The sequence below is a fragment of the Ambystoma mexicanum genome, chromosome 1q (genome assembly GCF_040938575.1).
Source record: "Ambystoma mexicanum isolate Mex_15411 chromosome 1q, UKY_AmexF1_1, whole genome shotgun sequence".
Lineage (NCBI taxonomy): Eukaryota > Metazoa > Chordata > Amphibia > Caudata > Ambystomatidae > Ambystoma > Ambystoma mexicanum.
This window is the reverse complement of record NC_090922.1, coordinates 1209515001-1209539715: the sequence shown is the minus strand read 5'-3', so window position 1 is coordinate 1209539715 and position 24715 is coordinate 1209515001. Positions and strand designations below refer to the sequence as shown.

Sequence of the window (24715 nt, the reverse complement as noted above, 5' to 3'; positions counted from 1 at the left end):
CCCAGCAGGATAGAGGCTGAGGTAGTTTTAGTGTCCCTGGGTTCCTGGGAGCCTAAAGTCGCAGAGACTTATGCTAGGATTCTGGATAATACCAAGCACTACTTTAAAGACAGTGTGCTGATCAATGGAGTAGATACTCCAGCTCTTAGGGCTAGTGGGTGCAGTCGCACTGTAGTGGATTCTACCTTGGTAGACTCAGAGGAAGTTGCCAGAGCTACTCTGATGCCCACTAAGTTGGCTGACGCCCACTCCGTATGTTCCCAGTAATACCTGTAAATCTTACTTTAAATGGTACAGCAGTCAGGATTCCAGTGAGCATTCAGAGAAACGTCCCGGGAAAGGTCTTGTTAGGTAATGATCTCAGAGCTTTAGGGCTCGTAGGAGACACTGCCGAAAGACCCTACACACGGTCTCAAGCACGGGCAGCATTGGCCAAGTCCAATACGCCGCCCCAGCCGAAGGGGAAACCCAAGGCGAAAGGAGTCGACAAGTCACGACGAGGGAAAGAGAATATTCCCCCGAGCTCGCCTACCACTGCGGTGGAGGAAGTTGGTCAATCGCCCGGGCCTGACGAGGAGGTGGCGATGCCTGAAGTATTTGACCCCAACGATCATCCTGAACTAAAAGACTTGTTAGTTGAAGGAGGTCCTGATAGGGACGAATTCAGTAAAGGCCAACGTGAGTGCCCATCTCTGGAAGGCCTAAGGAGACAGGCCTGCTCCCAGCTTGAGGGTGAACCTCCTGGGACGCATAGGATTTATTGGGAAGGTGGACTCCTGTATAGTGAGCCCACAGAGTCTACAGAAGGAGACCATAGGAGGTTGGTGGTTCCCCTTGCTGTTAGGCCCTTCCTCCTGCAGTTGGCGCATGAAGTTCCCCTTGCTGGTCACCTTGGTATGAAGAGGACCAAGCAAAGGTTATCCATGCACTTCTACTGGCCCAAGATGGGGGTGCAAGTAGAAAGTCACTGCAGGAGTTGTGCCTCCTGCCAGTTGTCTGGTAAGGTTGGCGCGACAATCCAAGCTCCGTTGGTACCGCTCCCAGTGGTGGGGGTACCATTTGAAAGGGTAGGGATCGACATCGTTGGTCCCCTTGACCCGCAAACATCCTCAGGCAATAGGTTTATCCTGGTGCTGGTCGACCATGCAACCAGATATCCTGAGGCCATCCCATTGAAAACTGTAACTGCCAAGTCAGTTGCAAAAGCTTTACTTGGCATATTTACTAGGGTTGGCTTCCCTAAAGAAGTTGTGTCGGATCGTGGCAGCAACTTTATGTCGAATATGCAGGCTATGTGGAAAGAATGTGGGGTCACCTACAAGTTCTCTTCTGCATACCACCCCCAGACCAATGGTCTGGTGAAACGTTTCAACAGAACGTTAAAGAGCATGATTGGGGCTCTGGAGGAGCCTCAGAGAAGAAAATGGGATCTTCTGTTACCATGCTTACTGTTTGCCTACCGAGAGGTACCACAGGAGGGTGTTGGCTTCAGCCCCTTCGAACTTCTGTTTAGTCATCCCGTACGGGGACCCTTAGCCATCGTCAAAGAGGGATGGAAGATGCCCACTCCCCCTGTTAGTACCAACGTAGTTGATTATGTGCTAGGGCTCAGAAAACGGATGGTACTTCTGATGGGCTTGGCTAGTGATAAATTGAAGGCAGGACAAGCGCTGGTGAAACATTGGTACGACCAGAAAGCTTCCCTCATCAACTTTACACCTGGTCAGCAAGTCCTGATCATGAATCCCATAAGGCCTCGAGCTTTACAGGACAAATGGTCAGGCCCTTTCACAGTGGTGGAGCCCCTGGGTGAGGTTAACTATTTAGTGGACCTTGGAAGGCCTGGACAGGCTCCAAAAGTGTTTCACGTGAATAGGCTGAAGGCTTTCGTCCCAAGAGTCGAAATCGCAGCACTGCTACTGGCTTCAGATTTTGAGGAAGAGGAGTCTGAACCTCTCCCCGACCTGTTCCAAAGCGGTCCTTCAGATAGCTCCTTTGAGGGTGTCCGAGTGGCCCCTCACCTGACTTCTGATCAGCAGGCTGAGGTGAAAAGTTTGCTTAGGCAGTTTTCCCCCCTGTTTTCACAGTCGCCTGGTTTGACACCTTGGTGCAAACATAACATTGACACAGGAGACAGTGTACCTACCAAAAGTAGGGGATACAGGATGTCAGACAAAGTACGGTCTTATATTAAGACCGAGGTCAACAAGATGTTAGACCTTGGGGTGATTGAACCCTCTAGTAGTCCTTGGTCCAGCCCTGTGGTTTTGGTTCCAAAGGCAGGCACTTCTGAATTGAGGTTCTGCGTGGATTACAGGGCTCTGAATGCTGTCACCAAGACAGATGCACACCCCTTGCCTCGAACAGATGAGCTGGTGGATACTTTGTGTGCCTCCAAGTACCTCAGCACGTTTGACCTCACTGCTGGCTATTGGCAAATAGCTTTAGCAGAACATGCCAAGGAGAAGACATCATTTTCTACTCCAGACGGCCTTTACCAATTCCGGGTAATGCCGTTCGGGTTGAAGAATGCACCTGCCACTTGCCAGAGGCTTGTGAATCATGTGTTGAATGGGTTGGACGAATTCTGTCTTGCATATCTGGACGATATAGCAGTTTTCAGTGCCACCTGGGAAGACCATGTGAAACACCTCGGGATTGTGCTCCAGGCTCTTCAGAAAGCACACCTGACCATAAAGGCTAGTAAATGCCAGATTGGACAAGGCTCAGTGGTTTACCTTGGACATGAAGTAGGTGGAGGGAGGATACAGCCTCTTCCCAGTAAAGTACAAGCAGTACAAGGCTGGCCTACCCCCACTACGCAAACCCAAGTGAGAGCCTTCTTAGGACTCACGGGGTATTACCGCAATTTTGTGGCAGACTATGGCACCATAGCTGCCCTCTGACTGCCCTCACAACTCCGAAGAAACCCAAGAAGGTAACTTGGACCGACGAGTGTGAGAAGGCCTTCAATGGCTTAAAAGACTCCTTGTGCCAGGCCCCTGTCCTCAGGGCCCCTGATTATCAAAGACCTTTTATCATGCAGACGGACGCCTCTGACACTGGGATAGGAGCTGTACTATCACAAGTAGATGAGAAGAGTAAGGAACACCCTATCGGTTTTATTAGTCGCCAGTTTAAGGACAGAGAGCTCAGATGGTCCACGGTAGAGAAAGAATGTTTCTCTGTTGTGTGGGCCCTAAGGAAGCTGAGGCCCTACCTCTATGGGACCCACTTCACTGTGCAAACTGACCATAAGCCGTTAAAGTGGCTAATGAACATGAAGGGGGAGAATCCAAAGTTGCTTAGGTGGTCCATAAGTCTACAAGGCTTCGACTTCACTATTGAGCATAGGCCAGGTGTCCAACATAGCAATGCTGATGGGTTGTCCAGAATGTTTAACCGACCTGAACAAGAGACTCATCCAGGGGTGGATTAGTTCCCCCTGTCCATAGTCTGGGAGGGGCGAGTGTTAGGAAAGATTTCGTAATTGTAGGTAATTTTCCTTCCATGTGGCAACCCCTAAACTTTTTGCTGTTGTTTTTCACCTTGTTCTTGACTTTGCCAGAGAAGTGCAGCCTTCTGCCGCACTCCTCTGGGCTTTCGCTCCTTTCTTACGGGGAAACTGACATGCCCTTAAGACAGTCAGTACCGGGGAACGCTGTTTCCCGTAGTTTCTTTTATCATGTTGCGGCTTTCGTGCAACATGACACAAGAGGGCACTGTAAGCTAAGGTACAGCTCTCTTGGGTCTCTAGCCTTCTACAGGCCCTAGATACTCGTTTAGGATTGTATTTGATCGGTGCAAGTAATTCAGGGACGGGAATGGTGGCAGCGATCGTTTCTTTATATTTTGAGCTCCTTTTGCCGTTCTAAGCACGTTTTCTGCGCTTAACCCAAAATGGTGGCCTGGCTCCCAAAATGGCCAGACCACGAGGCTCCTTTGTCCTGTCCGCTGACCGTCTTGCTCCCTTCACCTTCCCCAGGTCGAGCCGACCCGGGGCCTTCCTTATTTGGGCATGTACTTTCCCACGAAACACGGATGCTTTCGCGGGCTTCTACATGTCTTTTGTGCGCCTCCAGGGTGTGGGCTGGGATGTCTGGTCCCAATACACATCCTGGGTGCCAGAGAGTCTAGGGTGGTGTGAATGCCTGGGACCACCGTGGTCCGTGATTGGTCCACGTATGGTGTGAGTGTTGATGAGCGGATCTCCCATTGGGTCCCCTCCGTTTTGGCGCGAAGGGAACCGTGGATAAGAGGGGGCTGGAAACACCACTACCATGTCGATCTCCTGAGTTCTCACGAACGAAGGAATACAGGAGCCAAGTATCCTGCAAACAAGAGGCTGGACCGAGGAATCGCTGGTGACCCACTGAAGGACTTCTGCTCTGCACTGCTGTCGCCTTGTGAAACCCTTTCCACCTTGGATCGAACCAGAAGGCCTGTACTGGTGCTTCGTCCCTTGGAATAGCGGGAACAGCTATTCTCAGCATCTTCATCATCTCCTGCCAGTAAGCCTTCGGAAGCGTCTCTGGGCCATCCAGTTGACTGACCAGCTTACACGGGAGTCTTGCTCTGTAACCGCCGCCAGGTTGTGTTGTATTTCGAGTCCTTGTCACTCTCACACGCTTCGTACACTTGGCGTTCCCAGGTCGGAAGTGAGTAGTGTACATTTGGCTCAGATACACACGGCCGCTCCGTTGCCCTGCTGTGGTGACAAAACTGTGCAGGTTTCTTCGATTGGGACGTCTTTTTACTCAACACAACGACGAGGCGTTCCCTGCTCTTCTGAACCTGCCAGCTGCTGAAACTGACGCGGAGAAGCCTGGGCCTGCTTGCATCGGGGACCGGTGAGTAGTTTAGCTAGGATCTGGTCGCCCTCCTGCATGAGCCCATTGCTTTTCCCCGCTGTGTAAAACAGCACCCTTTTGCCGTACTCGCGCTCTGCTTCTGCCCACAGTGGAGGCTGCGCTTGAGTCGCGGAACTTGTTCTCCTTCATTTGTGCACTGAACTGAACTGCCTGATTTCCTTAGAAGAGATTCTCCTTTTGCCCGTTGGCACCAGCGTGTGCAGGTACTTTTGAGCACAAGGCTCCACTCTTCGCAGGGCTCGGACTTCCATCTAGTTAGGTGCCTCTGAAGGCGAACTGAGTCTAAAGCATTGTATCGCACTGCCTGTTTTCCTTCCCTTGCAGGTGGACTACACATTTCGTGCATATAACGCTTGCGACTGTCGTATTTGTATATATATTGTGTTGATATGGTATGTGTTGGTTTAATATTGTGATACTGTGATTTTCTCGCTACGGTCATTGTTTTAAAGGCCTTAAAATAAATGTGTATATATTTTTGATATAACAACTGTTTGGAGTAGTTTGTAAGTGATCTTGCTTTGTGTGCTCATTGCGGGCTTTCAGTCACCCTCACCCCTCTTGAGACCTAGTCTTGACCGCCGCGATCGCTACCTTGATTGGTCTGGCTCGTCTAGAGGTTACCCTGTTCCAAGTAATTAGGTTGGCCTTCTGAACTTCTGCGCCACCAGGACAGAGTTCAGAAATCCGTCTTAACAGTGGTTGCATAGGATTTTATGGTCAACCAGATCAAAGGCTGCCGATAGTTCTAGGAGGAGTAGGATGGCAACTCTGGCTTTATCTTTTAGTTCGTAGATCTGGATTTTAAGGTCAACAAGGGCCGTTTCCGTGCCATGTTGAGGTCTGAAGCCAAATTGTCGAGTTCCTAGTAGTTGGTTTGTCTCTAGATAGTCTTGGATTTGCAAGTATGCAACTCTATCTAGGATTTTCAATAAGAAGGCAACTGTGGTGATCAGTCTATAGTTGGTGGGTATAGAAGGATATAATGTTTGTTTCTTGAGTAATGGGAGAACCCAAGATTGCTTCAGGTTACTTGGGACAGAGTTATTGGAAAATTAGGTGTTTATGAATTTGGTGATAAAGAGGGATACATCTCTGGCTGCATCTTTTATGATCTTGGCAGGACAACTGTCACCTTTACAGTTGGAAGGTTTCAATGATGCTATGATATTATGTACCTCAGGGATGGATACATTGTTGAATTTGAAACCTAAATGTGAGTGTGTCATAGACGGTAAGTTTGGGCTGGTAATAATGCCAGAGGTGAGTTGGTGCCGTTTGTCAGAAAGTTTAGTTTGGAGTGCTGTGATTTTGTTGGACAGAGCATTTTGTATTCTGGTGCACCAAGGTTTTTCCTTAGTGCAGGTATCTGCAGCGGGTTAGGGTTTTCCAGTTCCATTAGAATATTAAATACCTCTCTGGTGCTGGATCCTGCCTGGTTTATTCTGTCATTGAAAGTTTCTTTTTTGGTGTGGATTATATCGCTTACATATGTGGCAGTGATGTTGGATAGGTTGCCTTTATTTTCTGGAGATGGGGTTGTTTTCCATAACGATTCAAGTTTTCTTTTCTCTGTGCGTAGTAGTTTAAGTTCCGGGGTGAACCAGGCGTTCAGATGTGGTCTGGGTTTGCTTTTGCGCAATTTGAGCGGGGTCATTTGATGTGTCTTTCTGTATGCATGGCACCATTACCTTTAGCATACCCTAAAAATACCTGTCATCTAGGAAAACTAGTCTAAACACTCTGCATTGGCTGCATTTATTGCAGAACAAGGACTGAACTGGGTGCAAACCTAGCCTGAATCGCTTGATGTAAACCCCATTGAGATGATCGGGCCCATCTCAAGTGGTACCTGAAATGTGTGCATAAAACATCCAGAAAGGCAGAACTGATTGGCAAGATCACTATGTTTTAGATTAAGGTACTGACACCTGACACCTGTCTGCAGACTATAGAATGCATCAAGAAGGCCCTGCCCATCGTGCTTGAGTGAACAAGATACATTTAATTGGAGTCGTATTTGAGTTTATGGAACCTGTGGTGTGCATCTAGAGTACTGTAGATGTACCTGTGCTGTAGCCTCGCTTAAAAGTGTGCAATGTAACCAAGAAATAGACATCAGTTCTTTAGTTGTAAATTGCTGTCAGGGGTAATTCTGCCGTTTTTCCAGCAGTAAAGTGGTGAATTCCTCCTGCTTTTTGCTGGAGGTAAATTCTCCACTTCACTACTGAAATTGTAGTACAGCAGTGTGTAATGAAGCAGTAATAGAATTACCACTCTATTACCACCATTTGTTACTGCACCGCCGTACTTGTAATGAGGCCCATAGTTCCCATTTTTGGGGATTCTAGATCACTTTTTGGACCCTCAACATTTTGCTTGTTATCCTTATTTAATGGATCACTGACTTATATTTGGTTACCTGAGGGACCTCTCCTGAAGTCACCCTACATTTTGAACCCTTTTGCCTTAATTGAAGTATATGATACCCCTTTTTTGTCCTAAGATGATTTTATCACCCTACGTTGGTTTTAACGAGTGGTTGGTGGCAGCTGTAATCACCCTGTCACCCACTTTGTATTTTAGGGTTTCCTTTGTTTAGGGCAAATGTTGCATCAAAGTAGCATTAGAAATAGTCTCAAAATGGCCTTCCTTGCTAGCCACATTGCAGACTCCATATTGGTTTTAACTGGTTTAGATGAGCATACGTCACTGGGCTGTCCCTGTCACTTCCTATGCAAATGGTTGAGGCTGTGTGGCAGTCGTACTGCCCAACCAGTATGGTTGGTCACCTGACCCTTTGCCTCCAGCCTCCTCTAGTCATTGTCCAGCCCCTTTTTGCAGTGGTACTTTAGGCTCAGCCTAGTCAATTTCTCTCTCTCTTCCATTTTTTACTTTCACATGGCCATACTGACTGAATGCAGTAGTTTGGGAATATGCCTGTTTTCTTTATGCTCCTAGAGTTCTACACGGGCATCCTGAATTTTCCTTCTGCTTCTCCTCATGTACTGGGTCGAGCCTTCCATGCTGGAACAGTTTTCTGGGCAGTTTACTGCAAGGATTTGCCATCTTGGTGCTTGATCTATCTTCACAGGTTCTTCTGCCTCCCAGAGTCTTCTTCATCGGATTCTTCAAGGCAGTGGGATGGGAAGAGTCCTAACAGAGATCTACTGTTTAGTTTTGGCCATTTGGTGGCATTTCAGCGCTACCTATCAGCTGAAAATATTGCATTGGAATTCAGCCAGGAGGGAGATGGCATGTGATAAGGGACAAAGGGCCTCATTACGACCCAGGCGGTAAGTTAACGCCTGGGCCGTGACTTTACCACCATGGCGTAAACTACGTTTACGCCATGGTGGTTGGCGGACTTACCGCCCCATTCCGAGGTCGGCGGGGCGGTAAGTCCCCAATCCCCATTTACCCTTCCCCATTCCCATTTTTGCCCCATAGGGCATAATGGGAGTGGGGAAGGCGTTAATTACGCCACCGTAAATTACGGTGGCGTAATTAACTCCATGGTCCCTTAGCGCCATGGATTTTAACACCTGCTAAAAGCAGGTGTTAAAAGCGCCATGGCGCTAAGGGACCTCGTAGTTGGCGGTAAGGGGTCGGCGCAGCTAACGCTGGCGTTAACCCCTTACCGCCAGGGTCGTAATGAGGCCCAAAGCGTGTTGGCGTTGTTTGGTTATTTACCCACCCATTGACTGCCCATGGCCATACAAATTCCTATTGCCATTTCTGCCCCGTTTTTATCATGCAGTAACATCAAACTTTGGGCTCCCTGTATTATTTCCAAGCTGTCTGCTGAGTTAATGGCATACCTACAGCTGTAAAATGTGCTACTGGTGTAACAAAAATATCTTAGCCAAGCGTGCGTTCAGGCACTTATATATGTTCCTTGCACTAATGTCCTGTTAAAAAAGGTTCCATATTTTTACGACAACACCCAAAATAACGAAATACTATAAAAACGATACCTGAATAACGAAAAAAAGTCAATTTTATTTTTTAGTTTGGGGGGGTCCCCCAAATCTCCCGTTTCTAGTGCCTTTTTACCCTCCCCCAACTGCGCTCCCCTCTTTTAATCCCTTAACCCACCCCCATATATACTTTGACTAAAAAAAAGTTGTTTCGTTATTTAGGTGTCATCTAAAAAGTGTGTCGTTCTTTCTTTTCGTTATAAACACTGCATACCTTAAAAATAAGCCCTGATAAAGCCAACAGTTGTATCTGGCTTTCTTAGACTATACAATCCTGATATAGGTTAGTATGAGAGCATGTAAAAGTAATGTGATTTAATTTCACTATTATGCAGGTCATAGTCCCCACCTTAAAAAGTGCTTAAAAAGACATGACTTACAGGTACAAGAACGTGTTCTGATTTGTGATTGCTCATTAGCAGCTTTAAACTAGCTCAGCCCATTGCACACAATCATTGCATTTTCTTTACATCTATACTTTTACTAAGTGGCCATCACTTTAAAGCTCAATAAATGAGCAGTGTCCACTGACATATCAAAATGTCTTATTCACACATGACCTCCATTACTTGAATACCTTTGGTAACTATTGGTCAAAATTTTTTGAGGACGAGGGAAAGCAATATCCATGATATTGATTTTCGAAAGAGAATGATTCCCTTTTACCCAGGGTTTGTTACTGCGCTTGCTGGGACATTTGAAGAATGGCAGCTTTCAAAAGGTAAATATTTCCACGTCCTTCATTATTTCGTTCAATGCAAATTTGGTTTCTGTGTATTGAGCGCTCCGTTGGCAGTTTGCCGAAGCCTACGCACACCTTTCTTTCTGTGTGACTGCTTTTTGAGTGACTACATGTCATATGCTTGCTTTTTCAATAACCTTTTCTGAAATATTTACTCCGACTCCTTTTATTTTCCGTTTGAACTGTTTTAGAGACTGGAGTGGAAGAGTGGATACAGACTCATTGCAATATACCTCCCTAACTATTGCTTTGTAGACAGAGGTAAATCAAAATCTGTTCTTGAAGTATGTTTGAGCTCACTGATAACACTGAAGTCCGAGTACAAACGTTTAACGTTTGATGAGGGAACTCTCAAGTTTCCCATGACCATGCGTGAGCCAGCCATTCTTTTTTTAAAAATTGTGATTGGTTAAACATTCCAACCTTACACAAGATAAAAAGACATTTAATACACTATCACAAAATATACTACCACATAACAAAATACATGTTATATGTTGGGCATTAATACTTAGCACCATTCGAATTTCATCATAGTAATCAGACGGCTATTCAGTCCTGTTAGCTTAAAATTCTGGAACTTGTAGTTTTCATGAATTTTAAACGGAAAAGAAAATACAAGTCTCGGGATACGAAGGGTAAAACAGGACTTGATGGCCTTATAACGCATGTGCGCTTGAAACTTGAGAGCCCTGGAATCACAAGTTTAAAGAGTAGTAGCAGAATGAGATAAAGAAGTTGATTCTCCAATCGTTTTTAAGCTTTGGCAAATAGGTGACGCTTTAAGTGCTGCCTATAAGGCACAACTTGAGTCATGGGAAGTGAAGCTTACAGAAATGGGAGGTAAGGCCGGGGTACATGCTGTGGGTATTGTTGGGATTTTTAACACCCATTGACCACCCGTGGCCATGCCAGTCCCTATGACCATTCTCAACCACTACCTGCCTTTACCCGTCTAAACCACCCTTGCTCCAAGATCTCTTTTAGCTAGCTCTGTGCTTTTAAGTGGAAGCCTATGTTATTTCTAAGGTAACGACATATTTGCAATTATAAACCAGCTCTTGGTATAATAAAAATGTCCCAACCAAGTCTGCCTTCAAGAACTTGGTTTGTAATCAATACAGGTCCTTGCACCTGTTCCTTGCACTGAATTCCTGTTGCTAACATGCATTGACAGAGCCAATAGTTGTGGCTCTTGTATAGCCATTAGCAAGGCATATGTCAGGCCCTGTCTTAATATAACAAGGTGTTAACACCATTTGCTAGTTGTTGCCATTTTTGGCCAGATAGCACCATTATTAGGATGACCAGATTTTCAAGACAAAAAACCGGGACAGACAACAACATAAAAGGAGGGCAGCCACTGAACCTCTCCTCCCCCCTACCCTGCATTCCCCCAGCACAATGTCACAACGGCATCAACCCGCCCCCCACCTTCCAGGGACGCACAGTTTTTCCAGCATTGCTCCTGCATATAAATTGTGTGTTTTGACTCCGGATATTATTATGTTAATGAAAAAGGAGCTTTGGCTATGTTAGATAGTACATTCCTTGCTATTCATGTTTCTCAACTGGTCTCTGTGGCGCAATCAGTTAATCCATGTGGCTGGTACCTGAAAAGTTTGGCAACATTCTGTAAGTATTATGATGTTTATTTAGTTGATAGTTGTTGCTTATTAAGTTCTGACCTTCCCTTAGCCCAAAACTGGAACAGGGGAATTAAATAAAAACGCTTATTTTATAATATACTATAGGCCTCATTATGACCCTGGCTCTCCCGTAATGAAGGGGGCCGGTACAGGACCGGCCCCCTTCATTACGGGAGCACCCATTACAAGGTTCCCTTTGCGGGACCCGGATCAGACGTCTGGTAAAACCAGATGTCTTTTCTGGGTCCCGCGAGGGGAAGAGGGAGGTAATAACGGGCCACTTATAATGTGCCCGTTATTACCTCCCTCCCCATTCCCATTGAGCCCTATGGGGGAATGACCCGGTAAGTCCCCATTGCAGGAACCCGGTAATGGAGCCCGGTTTGGAGGCAGCCATGGTGCTACCAGCACCATGGCTGCCTCCAAACTCGTAATGAGGCCCATTGTATTTTTTCCACTGTGTTTTATGTGTTAAGAACTTATTTCACCTCAATAGAGATCTATAGGTGAACACAAAGTCTATATTTTTTATTACACTCGTGTGGTGTACTTTCTAGAAATTAGTGTGCAGAATAATTGTACCTTTGTATCAGCCTGCTACCCCTACCTGAGAGTAAAGCTGTGTTACTCTGTTCACATTACCTACCTTTAAGAAATGTTTGGCTTCCCTTTCTGTTCAGGTGTGCTAGCCCTCACTAAGGTCAGTGGCTGTAAACCCCTCAACAGAGGGTTATATAAAACTGCCTTAAACGACAATACAGCACTGTTTCTTTACAGTAAGCGCGGCCTTAAAGACATACGGTTCAGTAAACACAATACACTCTGTACCGTATCCCCCTTCTCTTAAATGGAACAGGCCTGCCCCAGCAAATCCTTAAACATAAAAAGTGGCAGTCACGGGGCCATTGAGCACTGCTACCAAATGATCTAGGCCAGCCAATTTTAGAGCCACTTGCCAATTGAATGGCAAACATCAGGCTCAAACCCGTGCTCCAGAATATATTGCAGGTGCCTAGAAGCCGCCACTGTCACCACCATCATGCAGCGTGCTGGTCATCTGGACGCCTATATGCCTGAGTGGACGACTATGTCATGCTCTCCCCACATTCACGCCATCCCTGAGGCCAGACAAAGAAGGCAAGGGCACTTGGCCACTATTCAGTGTCAAGGTACCACACATTAGCAATAGCATCACGAAAGGTTGTGTACCTCCAGCACCAATGATACACTGGGGCCAAAGCATTGCGGAAAGAGGTGCCCAATGCAGCTTTTTCAGCTGATGAAAACAGCATAATTCTAACATGTCGATGACACAAACTATACTTTGCCAGGAACATCAGGCGAGGTTTAGGCCTGCGAGAAGTACAGCATCCATGCTACAGGACATCATGCGGACATCTTGACTTCCCTCGACAATGTTTGTATGTATTCATGGAATTTCTTGTAGTACACCCTTATCAAGCAAGGAATGATGCACTGTACAAACATGAGGGGCGAGATTACAGAGAGAAGGGCAGTGTGATCTGGGAGGAGGCAGCGGGACAAGAGGAGAAAGAGGTGCTGCTAAAGTGAGGCGAGGGAATCATTGTGCCTTCCTGAAGGGCAGGAGAGGTGAAGCCAATCTGATGGGCCTGTCTTCGTTATTCCAGATTCCAGCACGTGATAGGTTGGACGACGACATGATCACATATTTATTTATTTATTTATTTATTTTATTGTGTTCTACAGTACCACAGTACTTTTAACACATATACAAAAATACACAATCCAATGTACATATATCCAACATTTATAAAATTACTGCAGCTTTCCTTAAAAATTCAAAAACATGTATGGTCAAGCTTAATTCATTACAGTTCAATATCCTCCTCCATAATTCATTCTCAGAGGAGAAAACCAAGCCTGCTGAAAAACAAGACCGTAAGTCCTCCAGCTTAGGGCAAGTCACACACAAGTGTTTTAACGTCTCAATATTTTTGTTACAATGCCGACATAATCTCTGTTCTTGTGGAATTTCCACACGGCGGCCCAATACTTCTTTTGTTTGTAACAAATTCAACCTTAATCTTAGCACTTGTGTCGTAAAGGATCTCGACGGGTGCTTTTCAAGGTAAGGAGCTGGAGTATTAAAACTTTTACATGACCAAAGAAAGTGATCCCCAAAGCATTTATACTCCATTATGTCAGTTCTCAGGTTAGACCATACATATCTACACCATCTTAACTTGGCGATGTCAGCTCCAATTCGGTGTCAGCTCCAATTCCTCCATTGGAATATTTGCCTGTTGAAGCATCAATTGACATTTCAAAACCCAGTCCCCAAGAACCCTACAGCTACCCTGAACTCTTACCAGGTTTAACTGTTCATATATTGACGCCCCTGGAGGGTTCAGTATTTTTACCAACAACTGAAGCTTACCCCAATCCACCATAGTCTTTATAGGTAACAGACCTAATTCAAACAAAATCCCTGCTAAAGGAACTGACTGCGGGAGTTGAAGTAGGCCTTTCCATAATGCCCCCTCTAGTTGTGACCAGTTAATCAGCTGACTCCGAGTTTGGGCCCCATAAATTAATTTTGGGATTAACTGTTGTTTGTATAACTTTAGGGCTGGTAAAAGAGAGTATCTACCGAATTTCCCATCGAAAATTCGGAGTTGTACACCTGCCCCTGCAAATTTTACCCTTAAGTCTTCCTGTAATTCAGGACCTGAGAGCTTGTAATAAATTACCAGCCCTAAGTATACAAATTTATTTACAACTTCTAATTTACCATTTTTCAAGTACCAAGGCATTATTTTACAACTTTTCCTACTCCCCTTAAACACCAGAACCTTTGATTTTGCAGTGTTTAATGATAAGTCTAGTTTCTCTAGAAACCCCTCCACGGCTACTAATGCTCTTTGGAGCCCAATAGCTGTGAGGTCACATATAACAATGTCGTCTGCATAAAGCAAGTATTGGACAACCATAGCACCCAATCTTGGAGGGAAAGTTTTTACAAGTTCCATGCAACCTCCTATTCCCAGTAAATACAGGGAAAAGAGAAAGGGTGCCAAAACACACCCCTGTCTTAAACCCCTATTTGTCTGAATCCAGGGGGAATAATTCCCTAATTCATCCAGCCTTACTCTAATCCTTGTATTTGTATGGAGAGCCACCAAAATACTCAACAGAGCTACCGGACACTCCCTATCATATAGTTTTTTCCACAAAAAAGCCCTATTAACCATGTCAAATACTTTACTAATATCTAAAAAAGCGAAAAATACTGGCCGTGCTTGGACCTTTGCTTGGTGTGCTAATAAATCTAACACCATACAATTAGTGGATGTACTCAGCTCTTGCCGAAAACCTGACTGAAAAGCATCTAGGGAATCAGATTCCACCGCCCATTTTTGCAAGGCTTTCAGCAGCATTTTCGCAAATATTTTGTTTGAAGCATCCAACAAGGATATAGGTCTATAATAAAGTGGAGAAGACCTATCCCCGCCTTTAAAGATCAGGATTAAGGTTGCTGCTGACCAGGTGGGGGGGAACGAATTGTTAGCCAGAATATCCGAGAATAAGGCAGACAGTACCTGTGACCATACTACTAAGTTACCTTTATAGGTCAGATTAGAAAGACCGTCTGGTCCCGGTGCATTCGAGGACTTGCTTTTCTTTATCAGATTCTTTATATCCTCCAAGTCCCATTCTAGGGCACCCTTCCAATCCGCCTCTGCCCAGGTGACTGATTGGTCCAAACCTTCCACCCTGTACAAATCAGTGAAATGTTTCACCCAACCAATGTCACTGACCGCATGTGCCTGAAGATAATCTTGTGTACCTTTTGGTTTAATTAGGTCCCAAAATATTCCTGGCCTATTCCCTAGCATACAAGCCAGCATTCTCTCGGCATCCTTAATGTATAGAAAAAACTTTCTACCTTTTACCCAGTTCCTGTGTGTTTGTTTTAGATTCTGCACCTTTTCCATGTAACCTGCTCGCAGTGCAGGCTTGTCACAAGAGAGGTAAAAACGAGCGTTCTAACAGTATGTTTAAACTTGTAATCAATGCCAAACAACATCACATGATCACATAGCATACATTAAAAACTGCTATGCTTCTTGAGTAAACAGCTCCGGAGTCGCTCAAATCTCTATGTCCAGTCAGCCATCTTTGTTTTTTTCCATATTTGCATGACGATTCTTCCCTCCATAATTGAATCATTGAACATGCCATTCCAACTATCCTCTGACGACTCACAACTCATGATCAGTTCAGGGACGTATACCTTCAACCACAGAGTCAAATGACCTTGCATGAATTCAGAATTGGATGCTACATATCAAAGTCTACCCATATCCTTTCCAGTGTACCCAGATCCCCAGATTAATTCCAGTTTATCCATATGTGTTCCTGTTATTTCAGCAAACCCATTGCTTGCCCAATGTACGTATCCTACATAGCCGTATCTCTTCTGTTGTATCCTGATGTGTTCCATCAAACCTATATCTCTCCCTTTGAACTGTGATGGCTTCCACCATTGTGATATCTCTTCATTTGTACCCAGATAAATTCCAAAATGCCCATAACGCAGAGCCCCAACCGGCAAACTCGTACTGTGCCCATCAGGGAAAAATGACAGAGCCAGCAGTTGTTCCAGCATTTCCTCCGGACCAGCACAATTGTAATGAGCCCCAAAGTGTGCTAATTTTATTTATTCTCAGTGTGATACTACAAAGTCAAAATGGAGAGCTAGCCTTGGAAGTATCTATAATATCTCCTTCCCTGGGATTTAAATGCTATAAATGTATGAAACCATTATTCTTATATAGGGACAGAAATAAGTAGTTGCTGCTATTCCAGCTCTTGAAAGAAGATACCTTCATTAGCAGTGAATAATAATATGCCATTGGGAGTCAAGTGACATCATGCACCCTAATGACATCACATGAAGAAACAACAGGTAAGTAAAACAAATAATACTCTGCAAGGGTAATATATATGTATACAATACTAAAACGTTACAGGAGCAGACTGCAGGCTATTTTATTTAACAGCCATTTAAGGATATATTTCAGGATTTATTTAGGGAGAAACACTGATTTGCCAGAAGCACACCGAGCATAGCCTTTAAAGATCATGGGCACTGCCATTGTCTGCCATTACAGACTCATTTGGGAGGTTTGGTCAGCGGATAAAAACAGTAGAACATGCCCAGGTATTGCCATCATGTGACAACTGCAGCCCCCCATAAAATGTTGCCACCATTGTATGGCGGGTGTGGTAAGTATGGCCACACATGCAAGGTGATGCCTCACATGCCCAGGATGTGCAATCCTTTGCCAGGTGAACCCTCACACACCCAGTTGCTGATATCCTATGCCTTGTACCGCTGCACGTGCAAGGTATACACATCATATGCTACGTTATGCTATCTTGCATTTGCATAGCACCTACTGCTGTAGTTCATGCCGCCGTAGCGCTTTTCACTGTCTGAGAGGCAAAGGAGGAGTATGAGAGAACATTCGAACAGCAAAGTCGGGTAGATAGTTGGGATGAGGCCGAGGGGTAGACAAGATGCACAGGAAGGCATGAGAAGGAAAAGGTGTCAGACCTATGTGTATAATTGGACCAAATTTATTGTGAGACTCAGCTGCATTCTATGGGATGCAGGGCCGCAAGGTGCGGTCACCCAATGCCCAGTTCTTACCATCATACACCCTCTGAAGCCTGATATGCCTATATAGTGCCATCCTATACCAGCACTGTCTCATATGCCAGCTGAAGCTTAATATGCTAGTTATAGATATTCATTGCAAGGTATAACCTCTAAGGCTCAGATGCTACCAATATATAAAGAGTAAATTCTCATAAAATGTACTATAATTGTCATATGCTCAGAAGCAAACATTGTATACCCAGCCTGGCAAAAGACGGTTCCTTCCAACCAGATGATGGTTGTTCCGAGGCATAGTGGGTGTAGTGGCTGCCTGAGGCTGGGTCGGAGCATATGAGTCTTTCAGTTTCATACACTAAGGAACAGACTTACAAGTCTATCTCTTCCCTTAAGCTTGTGTTCCATCCACTGTTCTTTCAGCATGGCGTTCCTGCACTTGCAGAATGTAGGAAAGGGGGTCAGGATGACAAAAGTGGGGCCTGTGGCGGGTGACTGGTGGTGTGGTGGTAGTTGGAGAAGCAAGCAATATAGTACTTCCTGTTAGCATAAGCCCACTCTCCACCACCCAATCAGGTGCTGGGGAGGCCAAGAGATTCCAGTTCATTGCTCTCATGGCCACGTGGGCCCTTTTCTCTGGCGATTTGTCATATATCTTAGGCAAATGTGCTATTCATATTAATTTGTACAGATAGAGGCTGTTTGTCCTACCCAGGCTGCCAACTTAATGACTGAGTAGGAGTATTGGTACTACCCATTTGACCAATGAAAATTGATCGAATGGTACAATTTGACCGATTTCGGCCAGTTCCATTTGATTGATTTTTAAAAATACCGAACATGTAGATGTAGGAGTTGGGGGGTGTTCTCCGCTCCCCATGTTCGGTATTTTGGGGCTTGGGAGACCGGAAAAAAGAAAAAGAAAAAAAGAAAAGAAAAAGGCACCCTGCAGCATTGGATCCGACCCGCGTTAGAGGGACAGATCTGATGCTGCACGGTTGCAGGGGAAGTGGCGGCGAGCGAGCAGGTAAGTAGGGGAGGGTGTGTGGGGGTGGTGAAAGGTACATTTTGGGTTGTTTGGCCGAAGTGAAAATAGATTCACAGCAAAATTGACTATGATCAATTCCGCCATGAATAATTACACTTCGGTCAAACAACCCAGATCCAGTATCATATAGTGCAACGTTTCCACATTTGAGGAATCAGAAAGTACCTATTACACCCCCATTGGATGTGGACTTTGGCATGCAATTTTGCACATGATGCAGTGGAAAGTTAAAGCAAAATAATTTTGATCAGCCCGCAAATAAGCTTTACAGACCACATTTTGGAGGGAATTTTCTATGAAGTGTTAATTGCATATAGGGAACTGCCAACATTAGGAATGAATTGCTATTGGGTTCACTGCATGCAGTTTTCAATGTTCGCAAAGCAGAGTGTAAAAGTAGAGTAAAATCAGGTGATATTGCCTTTACTCTTTACTTTTATGTACCCTCTTGTACAAACGTAAACGCTGCCTGCAAATTATGCTTTACCAATGAATTCCTATGGCACCGCCTAGTTTTAGCAGTTGCTCAATGGAGGCGGATGCCATAGAAATCCATTTGTTTTGCTCTTCATGAAAATGTCATGCAAGCGTGAAATTAAGTGGACTTTCAAGATGGATAAATATGTGACGATTAGGAGGGGTGTGGTATATGCATGTTTCTTGGATCAAGCTAAAGCATTTGACTATATTGATCGCTCTCTTCTCTGGAATAAACTCCAGCGGTTCGTAGGTCATGTCCCCCTATTACAATTGATTGTTCGTCTGTACTCTGACACCAGCGCCTCTGTAAGAGATAATCCCAGAGGAAGTCCTATTAGCGTGTTCTCCACCAATAAAGGTGTGCGCCAGGGTTGTCCACTGGCTCCGCTTTTGTTTATGATCTTTTTATCAAGATTTATGGCGGCCTCATATCTGCCAGTCCTTTTTCCTCCCTCTCTGAATGGGGTAATGTACCCCACTCTTCTTTATCCAGATGATGCTATACTATTAGATCTGACCCCAAAGGATCTTGCCAGTAGTCTTAAATATACATGAGATTATTTTAAAGACAATGGTATAATATTAAATCTGAAGAAAACTAAGATTGTTGTTTTCGTGTCAAAAAAGAAAACACCTATAACTGGGGAATAGACAATATGAAGTTAACTGTGGCCAATTCATACTGGGAGTCACGTTCTCAGGCTGCTGTTTGTAGTCTGCACATTTAGCATCAGTAGAAAATCATTTAAGGACAAGTCTGGGAGGGATCAGGAGATTTTTTCAAAGATTTGGTTGGTTTGATAAATGTATTCAGGTGCTGGACGCTAAGATTTATTCCGCCATATTGTATGGCAGTGAGATCTGGGGAAGTGTGAGCTGAACTTCTTTGGATCGCATTTTACACGTTTGCACGTTTGCCTGAGAAAGCTGCTGGGCGTGTTGTCCAGCACCCAGGGATCTCCCCTTGCGTTGGAGTCTGGGGCTCCAAATATTGATGTTCAGGCTGAATGTAGGTTTTTAGAGTATTGTCGTAAACTATATTCTGTCCTGGTGGTGAACCCTAAAATTACGAATGTTAGGGAAGAATTAGTAAATGCAGCAACCTATGTTATTTACCTCTGGTATAAGAAGCATTACATCTTGTGAAAAAAGGGGGAATTGCCTTTGATGAGTTAAGGGGTGGCTGTATTACAAAACGACAATTGTCCATGAAAGCCAGAAGGAGAGAGTTTGCCTTTGCAATAAATAGTATGGAAAATGTATTCTCACTTGGCCACTTGATGAGGGCTTGTAGCATTTATTGTGAGAAATTCTCGCTAAGGCTCATTCGCTCTCCGGTGCAAAGACGTATCATTGCAATGGTGCGTTTGGATGTTTTACCACCGGGGGCCCGGATGACGTGGTTGTTTAGTACAAAGCTTCGTATCTGCGGAAGTGGGGTGAATGAGGATCTAATTAATTTTGTATTTATTTGCCGAAAATGTAGTAGATTACTGAGGCTTTTAAACGTGTGGTCCAAAAATTCGAAGTGTTTAGCAATTTGTATTGTACATTTTAACGCATCTCTTTTTGCACTCTGAACTGACTTGTATTTATTCAAGGTCAATGGAGACTTTCTTTCTTTCTTTTGTATTTATTGTATATTTATTGTTCTTCAATTAGGCGCTTATACAGGAAGCAAATACTGTTTCAAAGCACCCACAGGGCAACAGGGAGGGGACATGGGATGATAGACAATGTAATTACAACAATGATTAAATAATTAAATAAACAATATAAGATGAGACAATGGGGAGGGGAAGACAAACCTACTATGCCTTGTGAGTGTTCAGTACGTGCAAGTGCAGAGGGGAGAGAGGTAAGGGATAGGTGCTGTTGTACTCATGGAGAGCAGCAGGTGAAGTGCTATGAAGAGAGGTAAGTGCAACCTCCAGTGGTGGAGGGTGAGCCGAGGGAAGTGTAGAGCATAGACAACAGCTGGGAAGATAAGATGTGGGAGGTCAGGTCCCTGAGGATGCATAAGGGACCTGCACACCAATCAAGCTACTGTGTGATTAGCAGGGGGCAGGGAGGGAAGGAAGAGATAAAGAGGAATGTCTTGAGGCTTTTCCAGAACTTAAGGAGGTCCTGCTCAAGGGGAAGAGGGAGGGGGAGGCTGTTCCAAAGAAGGGAGCTCGCTTAGGAAAGTGATCAACCACCTGCCCTCTGTTTAGAAAACAGCTTTACACACAATAAGTTTATGCCAGAGGAATGCAGGTGTTTAGAGGGGGAATATTTAGTTAGAAATAGTGGCCGTTACAGTGGACCCTGGTCCCAAACAGCCTTGTGGATGATGCAGAGGGATTTCAATTTTATCCGTGCTGTGACCGGGAGCCAGGGGAGACTTTGTAGGGCAGGAGAGATGCGGTCCCTGTGCTTGAGGCCAAGGATAAGTCTTGCTGCCCTAATCCTGATCAGCTGGAGCGGTTGCAGAGTTGACGAAGGTAGGTTAAGGAGGAGGCTATTGCAGTAGTCAAGCCGAGAGAGAACCCGAGCCCGGATGACATTGAGTCTCTGGGGGAAGGTGAGGAAAGGTAGAATTCCTTTCAGAAGGAAAAGCTGAAAGTGGGACTTCTTGGCAATGTCCTGAGTGTGAGGGAGGAAGGAGAGAGGAGTTGAAGATGACTCTGAAGTTTCTGGCTTCCGAGGCGGAAGCAGGGGGAGAACGCATGGCCATAGTGAAGGGAAGAAGTTTGTTGCCAGGGTCCCAATAGGAAGAATCTGTGTATTCTGAACTGTACCATGTTTTATCTGATGTAAATGGTGAAAACCGAAATAAAATATTTATCTATCTCTGACAAGATGGAGTAGGGAAGCACGGCGGAGATCTCAACTCTGCTCCATGCCCTTTCTCCACCTTCCAAAGACTGGAAGATGGGGCATGGAGGTGAAGCATCACGCCCTGTTTTTAAGCCTTGATTTATTACTCGCCCCGTATTCAATTACCCCCTTACATTGAATGCCTGAGGAATCCCCCTGCATTTGAAAGGTGTTAAATGAAGGCAGTTTTCACAGGAAGCCATGAGTTTAACATCTGCGTGAACAAACGTGCTGATTTAAATAATGACAATTTACTGGTACAGCATTGTTACATCGAAGAGTCTTTTTTTAATGGGTTTTTTACCAAATTATTTTTTTTCGGTAACTCATCGAAAAATATATGGGGTAGTGGGTAAATAAGGGGTAAGGGGTAGGGAATAATGTTAAAATATTAGGGGAACAGGGCCCCCCAAAATATAAAAAATAACATTTTTCAAAGTGTTTTTTTCTAAAAAACTAATTTCTGTAAAACATCCAACGAAAAAAAGACTGTTGTTGTAATAACTTTTAACCCAATCTACCAACTGCCTGATAGTTTACTGGGATTGCTCAATGATCAGTGGTAGAAGTGTATCGAAAAAAGTAGTGGAGCTGGGACCCTGGGAGGGACAGCGTAGGCAGGAAGGGAGCAAAGTGCAACACGTTTTTCAAGGGTTGTAGCCATGCCGGTTGACAGCCTCATCTTCCCTGGAACTGCTACTGGGTGTTAAAGTGGAGAAGTGTGATAAAAGTAGTGGAATGCCGCTCCTGACCGTTCCCGCTCACTTCCACCGCTCTTTATCGTGGACTTGTATACTCAACACAAAAATACATTACCATTATAATCAAGATAAGCCTTGCTTCCAAGCACATCTACCAGACAAGCACATCACTCCATTTCATTTGGTGCCCGAGAAGTTATACTAAGTAAGTAAAGCATGGCGTAATTTACCGGACGGCCTATCTAACTATACAGTCTGACAGTTACGCCGTTTAAGGTGTCTGCTGTAACTGTCCAACTTAATAAGTTCCTTGCATTGTAAATGAGGTGCATTGCCAATTCAGCAACTAAATTCTCACCAATCAATTTATAGGAACTATTCTTCAAGCATCAGTTCACAACCACACCCAGAACTATCTTCGACGGTTTCCTAGTTACCAGATTTGGCCTGGATCTAGCTCCAATGAGAACTTTATAGAGACACTTTACTGTAACAAGACCATTTCCAACAGGTAGTGCTGTGCACAGGACAGGGTGGTGTCTGGAATCCATTTGCAATTGGATTACAAATCCCAGGGTCTCTGGCCGCTTATAATGGAGACAATAGTAGACAGCAAGTTCTATGAGTTTGCCTATTTACGTGAGACATATTTTGATATGGCTACAATTCGGGGAACAGGGTGATAAAGTGGTGCCCGAAAAACCACACCTTCATGTGCCCAAGCTGGCAACTGAAGATCACAGCTCTCGAACTTCCAGTGCCAGCAACTTAGTGGTCAGATCACATCTCTTGCTGACTTGCCCATTGCAACGCTGTCCTCCATTCAATGGAAAGTCACAGTTAACGTAAACGGAGCCAGCCCAGAACGCAAGCATTCAGTAATGCTGTCCTACCTGGAAGCTCCTGAGAAGAACCATCCAGTTGTCTATTCCACCTGGATCCACCACACAGGTAGACGACGGCTCTGATGAACTCCCGCCCACAAAGCTTCACAGGCGCGTTTTCTGCTATTACTATAGAATTGGCGCCCAGTATTGAGAGGAAACAAAAACCTAGAACCGATGCGCTCATCTTGATCCGGGCAGTTTGCAAAATTCAATGCGAAAGGAGGCAGCAGGAGAAAGATGGACAATGGCGAAGCACGTCAGTCTATTTATACTTCCTTTACTGGCCGGCACTTGGCTAAAGCAGGTGACCTGTCGATGTTACCATCTGTTTGCCAGGGAGTGAGTTAGGTCCTCCCAGTAAAGCATTACACGACTTGGCATCTCCTTCTGTGTACATCTGTCTTGTAAACCCCAACTAAAACACTACTTCGAAGAAATATGGTAGCACAACTAATGTAAACATGGCACTCTGAGTGCACTGCAAACATTCCACAATGGCCTTTCTCGTTTCCTCTGTTCGTTGTGTACTTAGAGAAATGCTACTTTCGAACATATCCTTTTACTGCAGAACATTCACTCAAGTACGCATGACCACAAACCTATTTATTTATTTTGTTTAACATTTTTTAAAGCGCTCAGCATCCCGAAGGCATTGTGGCGCTGATACAAACAAACTTACTTAGTTACAAGAAAGAGCAGAACGGGGGCAGAGGAGCAGGGGAAGCAAACGAAAGAGCCTGACTGTGGTTCGAGGTTACAGTGAACCTGCTAGCAGCAGGCAACAGTTAGTAATACTAGTGTATGGAAAGGGCGGAGACTAGTGGGAAGAATGTAGTATCAGGGCGGGCAGTATGGAGAAGTAGTCTGTGACTGGGGCTGAAACAGTTGTGAACCAGATGTAGGATGTGTTGAATAGCATTGTTTTTAGGGTTTTTCGAAGGACATGTGTGAGGTCTCAGCCCTGAGGGTGTTGGGTAAGGCATTCCAATGCTTAGGAGTAAGATGAAGGAAGCTAGTGCCCTCTGCTTTGATCTTTGTTATTGTGGGGATGCATAGTTGGTTAGTATGACAAGCTCTCTTAGGTATGGAAGATGTGGCTCTGACAATTTTATCGGACAGATAAGAGGGGGCTGTGAGCGCAAGGCACTTGTGCGTGATGGCTAACGTTTTGAATGTGATCCTTTCTTTGACAGGGAGCCAATGGGATGTGCGCCTGGCATGTGAGATGTGATCTCTATGGGAATGTTTAAGGTGGCCCCAAGTGCATTGGTCTAAATTACTTGGAGTCTGTTCAGGTTCTTTGCCAGAGTGCCAGCTAGAAGGATGTTACAATAGTCTAGTTTTGTCCCAATGGTGGCTCTGGCTATAGAGAGTCAATTCTCCTTGGTTAGGTAAGGTTTAACTGCGTTTATTAGTTTGGTCGTGACAGAGGCAGAGGAGGTGATTGCGCTCACCTGTTGTGACATAGAGAGTGGAGTCCAAGTATACCCTGAGAGAATTTACTGATGATGAGACTGTGATAATTGAGTTATCAATAGTGAAGGCGCTATATGGTTCACTATGTTTGCTGAGAATTTCTTTAGGGCCAACTATGAGAATCCCTGTTTTGTCTCCATTGAGACAAGGCGCATTAGCTGCCATCCAAGCTTCGATGATAGAGTAGTTGTTTTGGAGAAACTCAGTGTCTGACCCGTAAGAGCCAGAGAGAGGTGTGAGGACTTGACTGTCGTGGTCATAGTTTGTATATGCTATGCCGAGGGAGTCTAGTTTCTCGAAAAGGGGCTTAGTGAACAGAGTGTAAAGGGCTGGTGCTGTGCAGGAACCCTGTGGGACTCA

At 44.8% G+C, this 24715-nt stretch overlaps 1 long non-coding RNA gene across 1 annotated transcript in view; it reads right to left on the bottom strand.

The window, feature by feature from the left end:
* The window catches only part of LOC138522121 (uncharacterized), a 40153-nt gene extending 17003 nt beyond the window's left edge, over positions 1-23150 (bottom strand). Inside the window, exon 1 of the long non-coding RNA XR_011283245.1 lies at positions 22886-23150. This is a non-coding gene — a long non-coding RNA (uncharacterized lncRNA). The remainder of the gene's footprint in view (positions 1-22885) is intronic.
* Between the last annotated feature and the right edge of the window lie 1565 nt (positions 23151-24715).